Source organism: Rhamphochromis sp. 'chilingali', assembly GCF_963969265.1.
Source record: "Rhamphochromis sp. 'chilingali' genome assembly, chromosome: 12".
Classification (NCBI taxonomy): domain Eukaryota; kingdom Metazoa; phylum Chordata; class Actinopteri; order Cichliformes; family Cichlidae; genus Rhamphochromis; species Rhamphochromis sp. 'chilingali'.
In genome coordinates, this window is record NC_137939.1 from 387386 (window position 1) to 395000 (window position 7615).

Genomic DNA, 7615 nt, shown 5'->3' on the forward strand with positions numbered 1-7615 from the left:
GACTTGGCAAACATCTCTGATCTGACGGGTTTCGATAGAAAATCTAAGGTAAAGGTGACGATTTCCTCTGCCTAGCTCACTGCTGTTACCTTGATAATACTTCTGACTCATGACTCCTATTGGCCACCTCAAGGCTGTGATAGTAACGCACACACACACACACACACACACACACACACACACACACACACACACACACACACACACACACACACACACACACACACACACACACACACACACACACACAGACTGGCAGGGACAGAGACAGAGCTGCGCTGTCACACACATTCAGACAGTACTCAGCAAAAAAACCAAACAACAACAGCTGCATATTCAGATGCACAACCTCTATTTTCCTTGTATGCACCTTTTTCACATGACTAAATTCCAAGGTTTTTGTTTTGACATTTCCCTTGTTGCACATTTGTTTGTTTGCTGGCTTCCTTGAACTCACTTATTCACTATTCATAAATTCCCCACAACCTGCCTTCTTAGTTTCTCTAATCCCCATTAGGTATCTGAAATCTTCCTTGGGGGATTAAGTCTACGACTGTGGTGGAGTTTATCCTTGGTCTGCCAAACACTGACTTGGCAACCTCTCTGTCTACTGTTCAGGAAGGCAGTCATTGGCACAAAGAAGGTTATAGATGTGCTCTTGGCCCCTGTCCAGCACACAAAGGGACTAAGACAGCACATCCACCCTTCCAAACCTGTAAAATGCAACATTTTGTCTACTTGTGCCCAAACTGAAACCAGGGCACAGTTTTGCTATGGAGCATGCTCCATTTACTACTTCAAATGAACTTTTGATTAGCTTCAGTGTTAAGGTTTTATAGAGCAGCAATGTTGCCTCACAACTAAAAGGTTCCTGGATTGAATCTTCTGGTCAGCTGGGATCTTCCTGTGTGCAGTTTGCATGCTATTCCTGTTCGTTCATGGAGTCTCTCCTGGTACTCTGGCTTCTTCCCACTTCTTCTTCCAAAAACATGCATGTTGGGTTAATTTAGGTGGTTACTATTAACTGTAAGGTGAATGGAGTGCTTAAAAATGTATGAAAATAAAGCACTGTATGAACCACTGGCTAAATGTGGCTTGTAGTCTAAAGCATTTTACAGTTACAGGTGAGATTTTAGCAATAAATATATTTACTATAATAATAGTAAATACTATACTATTATATTAGTATATTTACTATAACACAATATATTATAATATACTATGATATATTCACTGCATCTTATTAAACCTAATCCCAAATAATGTTCTTAGGTACAAAACCAAACAAACAAAAATCATGAATATTTTATAATCGACTCTATTTCAATATAATTGTGAAGTTGGAGGCAATGCTGGCTCTGGGTTATTTTCTCTCTGTTTCACCTACTAAAAATTGTATTTTTACAACCACAATGTTACTGGCACAAACTCCCAGAAGTCTTGTGGAAAACACAATAAAAGACATTTTTGTCTGCTATCATTTGCAGTTGCTCATTAATATTACAATGACCTGGGTGAGGGATGGGAAATTTTCCATTTGCTGAAGAAAATATTATGGATGTCAAGTAAAAAGTTGTGCATAATCTCTATGTATAAGGAAATCTGCTTTCTGTTATTTGGCTTCATGTTTGATCAGCGGAGGTGTGACAGCTTTGAAGTAAAACTTCTGTCTTCATGCTTGATGCTATAATATCATGAAATACAAACTTAATGTGAAAATTTTCCATTTAAATGTAAGTTATTTAATTTGACACTTTTATAGTTTTTTACTCACAAAAGTAGTGGGGATACACACATATTACTGTAGTCACGGTGTGCCACTTAAGGTAGACCCTTAGAAATAGGTAGAAATAGACTGTGACTCTTAGAAACAGATATGTGAAGCATTAAAGTAGATCAAACAGTCAAAAAATGACTAACGAAATGCACTGCTTGCAAACTAATATTTTTATACACAAAAGATTAAGTAGTTTACACAAAGACAGGTTTACATAATGAGCAGATGCAAAAATTGAACTTTTTTTAAAGTTAAGTCCACTTGGCTCATGTCTGTGTTATGTAAGAGCACTAAGTATGCAGTAGGCAAGCAGGCTGGAAAATCTTTTTCAGCCTCGGTTGGGCATGCTGACAGAAAAGCCCTGAAATTCACCTCTGACTCCTGCTTTTGTCTTTCATCACTCAAATCCTCAGGGCAGAGCAATCAGAGGTGTAAAAAGGTTGTTGATATTCTAGACATATGCTGACTTTCACAGAAACTCAAGCAGAAACACAGACTCTCCCCACAGAACAGCAGCACAGTAGCATGATGTAATTTTCTCAGGGGATCAGGTCATCAGTATGCTTTCTTCACAGACTGTTGCAGATGTTAAGGACTGTATAGCATTATAGCTAAGTATGTCTCAGACGCATTACAACATAAATAATACCAAAAAACCCAAAACATGGCTTTTTTAATTACTTACGATTTGGCACCTTATTTCATTTTGTTTTTTTCATTTTAAATGTCACTTATATTGAACAACTCGTGTTTAGGGAAGGCATTTTAAACCAGCTGTTTAAATTACCTGCAAAGTGAAGGGTAGATCATCTGGTGAGCAGGCCTTAGCCCATGTAGGGCACCTGGTTGTGGGTGGTTTCCATGAGGCCATGGAGCAAGACTTTTGATCGGTCTTTAAATGATTCTGGCAAACTCAGGTGACTCAGGAGGAGGAAGCGGTGCTTTTCGCACTGTGCACTGTAATTGGGTGCTGCTGACTTCAGCTGAGGATATATCACACTGACTTGCCTCCTGTAGAGGAAACAGACAAAGGGGATGACCTGCCCATCACTGGGATGAAGTCACTCGGGTAGATAAACAACTCCTGGCAGGGTGGACGAGAGTCGCCCCAATTTTCTTTAGACTTTGGTTGTTCTGGCACTGTCTTGGCTGATATGCCTCTAAAATGTTTCTCTGAAGTCAAGGACAGAGTTTCTGGATTGGCAGACTCGGGTGGTAGTTGTTCTTTTTCAGAAGGAAGACTAGAGAGTAGAGCTGGGCGATAGAACGATAACAATATGTATCGCGATATAACTTTTACTCGATAGAGAAATTAAGCTATCGCGATAGACCTCGCCGCTCTTGTCCTCTTTAAAAAAAAAAAAAAAAAAAAAAAGGTCAGCCAATCCAAATTAAGTAGCGCAGAGCCGAACCAATCACAGCCGCAGCGTCACGTCGCGTGACTTGTTACGTACAGCACAAGTGCCAAGCCACACGTGTGTTTGTTTGGGAAGCAGCCAGCGCGTAATGGAGGAAATGAGTGTGCCGACTAGAAAAATCAACCGAGCGTGACCGAAGAGAAAACAGATGATGGTTCCAACGCCGGAGAGATTGTCGAACGGAAGAGCCATAGAAGTTCCGTAGTGTGAAGGTATTTCGGCTATTTCAAGTCTGACAAAAAACAGAGTAGCGTGCACTGTAAATGTGCCGAAAGCAAGTCTGGAAATACAATAAACTGGTGCATGCGTCACACTGTGCGCCACGTTATTGTTTCGGTGAAATGAATTTCTACAATACTGTTAATTCTACTCTCTGCAGTGTTTAAATGCTTACATATACACACAGTTACTGTCCCTCCACACATACGACTCGGTTCTGCTTCTATGCCCCAGCTTTGTTTACTTTTTCCCACCGAGGCTTCTAGACTTCTGATTGGCCAGCATTTCTGCACGGTTAGGAATCTAGCGCCACCTGCTGCTTTGGCATGTTCATAGCAGCGTTTTCCTTCATTTCTGCCTTTATGTGTGGACGGGATTATTTTTAAAACGAAAACGGAAAATCTCCGTTTTCAAAAATACGTGTGTACGTGTGGACGTAGCCTCAGTCTCTGACTGGAAGCGCTGATTCGTCATTCGGCTTTTGTCAGACTAAAGTAACTGTTAAAACTGTTTGAAAAGCTCAGCTATACAACAAGGAGAGATTGAGAATTTCCTTTTAGTTCTCAGTTTATTTGATATTGACAAAAGTTAGTCAGTTTTGTCTGTTCTTCTGTAAAACAAACTAAGATTTATTTTTAGAATTAATATTTTGTTTCTAAGTGGAATTGACAATTTAGTCTGTTTCATTTGTTCTATTTTGAAACTTAAACGCTTTAGCGGCTGCCTTTTGTGTAGTTTGCAATATTTGCCTTTATCTATCTGAAAAAGTCTCATGTTCCTTAAGTACATCTACCCTGTTGAACTTATTATGGGAAATAAATATTTAAATAAAAACAAGCTGCTGATTATTTGTGAGCAACGGCACATTTAAATCTTACAAATATAGTTATTTGGCTTATATCGTGATAGATATCGTTATCGCCTGAAATGAAAAAAACATATCGTGATATGAAAAAATCTCATATCGCCCAGCTCTACTAGAGAGTTTATTCTAATTTCAGGGTGATCACACTTCACGGTGAGAAGGTCTGTATTTGGATACCGGTGAGGAGAGTTCTCCTGCTGGTCGAACCTTAGATTCAGGAGGAACAATGACACTGTGGATCATAGATCAGCTCTTGTGGATATTGGATGGCGAATGGTATTTTGCCTGTTAGTCTATATGTGTTTTGTGGACTTCATAGAGGCAGGGTAGCAGGGTACACTCAGGACGAGTCAACAGTTTATCAATATATCTCTAATTACTAAATTAAAGACATATAATAATGAACTGACTCCTTGGATAATTTTTTGTTGTCACTTATTTGAACAGCTATTTTAAAGTTGTAGCTCATGTTTATAAAACTTGTCAATAATAATGTAAATAAGACAAATTGTTGTAATAACAACAGTTATTACTATTGATTAACAGAAACTTTCATTGTTTAAGAGTAATTGACATAATTGATTAAAGTTTAATTAATTATTAATTAATTATTTACAATTAATTGTGGTATATTGTAAAAATTACATCTTGTATTGCAATATTTGTGTAGTGAGAAACTGTTGTTGTAACTGTGAAATAGCAGTTTCATGCAAATCAAGCTGCCAGTTGTTTGCTGTAGCTTCACAGACATTTTTTACATTATAGTCCAGGGCAAAACCACACTGCCAAAAGACTAAACAGACTAGCTAAGCTCTCCTGTGTCCCACAGAAACCCTGTCAAGTTTGTGGCAGGTGCACCAACTTGGAATTTAGATTTGGAATCCTGTAATATGTCCGAGATCTACATGAGATTCTCTGAAGCTATGTTGAGACTGATAGATGGTGAAGGCGTCGTGGTGCTTCCTCAGGAGGTGTGGGGAGCATGTATTGAATTTTGTTTCAACCTTTACAAATCACACAAGCCTGCTGAGCAATGTCCATACCACTGGTGCAGCTGATGACTGAAAAGAGAGAAATACTTTATATCATCATTTCATAGTAACTGCTTAGTTACGTAGCACCATTGGCTTTTACATCACCTTGAAGAACATCCCAGCAACAACCCCAGTAACAAATCCCCAAGTGCAGAATAAAATCTTTAGCATCAGACATTTGGTAGTGCACACAAACATGAAAAAGTTTACTTCAAAACTTGAGAGCAAGAGGCTGCACAAAACATTTGAAAGGCAATCTTAGCTCTTAGCACATCTCATGAAATCCAGGGTTTGGAAAGCACTTTAAAAGCAGGATAACTATATGGCATTAAACCCAAACCATCCAGGAGTCACAATACAAGAACTAACCTCTAGTAGTTTTGATATTTGAGAAAGAAGATACTTCTTTCTTTATGACGTTACATGTAGTTCAAGGTCATGGTTTCCACAGAGTATTATACCGCTAGGACCAAATGCCCTGTGATCACCTGTACTGCACATAGAACAGACACAAGTTTCCCATCATCAGTCAGAGTCAGTGTTGAACAAGGCGTCTGTGACATACATGTTGGGTCCAGCTTTCACTGCAAAATACAAGCACACATATCCATATGACAGCATGCTTTACTCTACAAGGGCTGGGATGAAATACAGAGGGCAATGTTTTCTAAACGCTTTAATGGGACTAATAAAGTAAAACTGCCATTTAAGCTTTGCAGCTCTATGGATACCAAAACTATGACTTGACTCATTGTCCATATGTCTGCAAATATTATATAAGTTGCCACAAAATTCAGTGTTACATGTATGTAACATGGCAAAGACAATCTGCCTTACAAATTGGTCACTAACACAGAATGGTAGTCAGAGAAACATTCAACAGTAGACATCACTGTTAACATGTGTTAAGTACATGACTGCAAATCTTTCTTAGTCCCCTCTCACACACATGCACAAAAGAAATAAACCATTATCCAACACAAGGTTATTAGGCTACTATTAGGCTACTATTAGACCACTAACAACACAAGGTGTTATTAGTACCATTAAGGGACTAAGTCTGTATACTGATAATGCACAGATTTAGTCCCTTAATGTTACTAACAACACCGAAAATAATAAATATACAAATAACCATCTAATTTTACTATTGTTCTATTAGGAAGGAACAAAATAACTTGGCACTAAACAGCTACTACCATGCTTGTTGCAGTTTCCAGGTAGTCACAGACTCATTCAGTAACACAAAAGTTCTTATGAGACCAAGGTGAACGGAGAATGATTTTTCTCGCCGTCTCCTTCCCTAGTCTTTGTGACTCATCTCTAATGCTTCTAAGCAAGCTTAAGAGTTCACCTCCCATCCCAGTGGCTCCTGTGCATCTGCAACATGCACAATCAAACACCATAGATACCAAGGTCCACACAAATCACTTTGCAGATTTTGGGCTGAAGAAATCCATCACACAGACAGACAAAGACATAGTCCTTTAATTCTGTCTTTGACGCTTTCGCCAATCCTAATAGTCATTAAGCCCTGTGCATTGCGAAATGGGAACTTGCTGTTTTGCCTAATTAAACCATTCTCTTTTCAAGGGTGGTTGTTTCTTTTTCATTTGTATTGAGTTGGGAATCTTCTTGGATGATTACTTAAGTACCTGGAACTCCACTGCATCCTAATGGTGATGATGAGAAGTAATCACTGAAGGTTAATAAGGGTGTACAGCACTAATCAGGGCAAGTCTGTCTGGTAGAACATTCACTGCCTCCTGGCTTCTTATTAACAAAGTCATCAAGTAAAGAAGAATAAAACCCAACTTTTGCAGGCTAATTTTTTTTTTTAACAGAATGGCATTATTGGAGGCTGCTGATATGACTAAACTGTAATCACTTTTCTTTTATAGACTTTTATAGTCTATAGAAAGCAAATGACTATTATCAGCCAAAGGGAACATCCCATTTTCAGTTTTTCCCTTTGAGTGCTTTTCACTTTTGCTGTATACTTCATGCTGTTTCAAAGTCTCACATCAATAAGACTGAAGCTTCTTATTTTCTGTCGCATCTGTGCTTTTCCTCTTTCCACTGTCACTCCTGAGTCCACAGATATCAACAAAAATATGCAACAAGCAAAAGTAGTAGTATAATAGCACTGATGCCACCACCTGTGTCATGCATTTAAGGTGGTTCATAGGACCAAAGATATGCAGTCCTCTAACACCTTTCACAGACAAGTATGAAAGTACTTCTGTGTAAGACAGTCTGCTGCCACAGGGGTTACTCGCCAGCTTTGGCAATGTGGGGAGTG